A 1559-nucleotide genomic window follows, 5' to 3' on the forward strand; every position below is an offset into this window, starting at 1 on the left:
AGGCCCAGTTTGATGGGAGGATTAAAATCAGATTTTTAACAGATTTTGATAAAAGTTAATCAAATGTATAATTGAAAAGTTTTAAATCTCATGAAATATATTGTTAAAATTAATTGTTAATTTTAACTTATATAAAATTCTAGATTTTGATTACTACCAAACAGGGGCATGGTATTAACAAGAAACGTTATTGAAAAGGAAACAAAACACTTCTATTGTAAAGCAAATCAATCCACTACACGCCAAGGCCATTTAACACTTGGGCAAGTTCCCACTCACGAGTCATAAATGCATCTAAGGCTTTAATTACAAGAAGAAATTTTAACGGTGATGAATTTTTCAGAACTTGAACATAGAAAAATCAGAAAGTGTTTGAAATAAGTGATTAATGATTACGAAAGAATCAGGGGGGTCGGTCGGTCTGTACAATCGAGTCCTTGGATTTACTCTTCTGAAGATGGCCGGTTATCAGAGTCGGATTGCCGGACGTCTTTGATCATTCGAACTACTTCATCCATGCTGGGCCGCAGGTCTGGAACCTTTGCAACACATGCCATGGCAATTTGCAGCATTTGCACCATCTCTTCTTCAATGTTTTGGAATCCCATTAACTCAACATCAAAAACTTCAGCAGTCCATTCTTCCCGGACAACAGACTGGACCCACCTTGGTAAATCAACAATATCATCACGCCCCGGCGATTGAATCGGTTGTTTTCCTGTAAGCATCTCAAGTAGAACGACTCCAAAGCTGTATACATCAGATTTGTGAGAATGTTTTCTCGTCTCTATCACCTCTGGAGCACGGTAACCTACATGCCGAGAAGTGGCTGGATAGTTCATTAGGGGGGCTAAGCCGAAATCCGAGACACAACCGTTTAAATCTTGGTTCAGAAGGACATTGGACGATTTAATATTTCCATGAGTAAACTTAGCACCACCCGCAGAATGGAGATGAGCAATGCCCTTTGCTGCTCCCAAGGATATTTTCACTCTCGTCTCCCAATCCAATGGAGTTCTTCCAGCAGTCCTGTTCGCTGTGAAGTATAATCGTGGGAAAAAAAAATGAGAGAGAGAGAGAAAGAAGAAAGATCAAAATCAACAGGATGAAAAATGTTATTGATGGACAGAATATAGCCATTTACATTTTCTTGATCTGGTACAGCTCAAAAATAATGGGAATGGTGTCCAGCCAAAGAAATTTAGTTCCAAATTACATGAGATTTAATCATTTTTTATTTTTTATTTTTATACTGCCATCTTCAAGGATAACCAAGATGATAGATAAAATGTGAGCCTACGCAATGCTGCAAAAAGAAAGGAGTCCAGAGAGAGGGAGGGAGGAATTCGCATACCATGCAAAACAGTTGCCAAGCTGCCGCTTGAAAAATAGTCGTTGACAAGGAGCTTCTCGTCTTTGGAATAATAATAAGCCCGTAGTGGCACCACATTTGGATGCAGTCCCAGTCTCCCGATAGTTTCCATCTGCTGTTCAAAGTCCTTCTTCCCCACTATCACCTCTTTCAATCTTTTCACAACAACCGTTGTTGACTCTTCTAA

The 1559-nt window shown here is 39.3% G+C and overlaps 1 pseudogene; it reads right to left on the reverse strand.

Annotated features, from left to right (window-relative positions):
• Positions 1 to 190: 190 nt before the first annotated feature.
• Positions 191 to 1559, reverse strand: part of LOC111392186 — a 6602-nt pseudogene continuing 5233 nt past the window's right edge.

Source organism: Olea europaea, chromosome 4 (assembly GCF_002742605.1).
Source record: "Olea europaea var. sylvestris chromosome 4, O_europaea_v1, whole genome shotgun sequence".
Lineage (NCBI taxonomy): Eukaryota > Viridiplantae > Streptophyta > Magnoliopsida > Lamiales > Oleaceae > Olea > Olea europaea.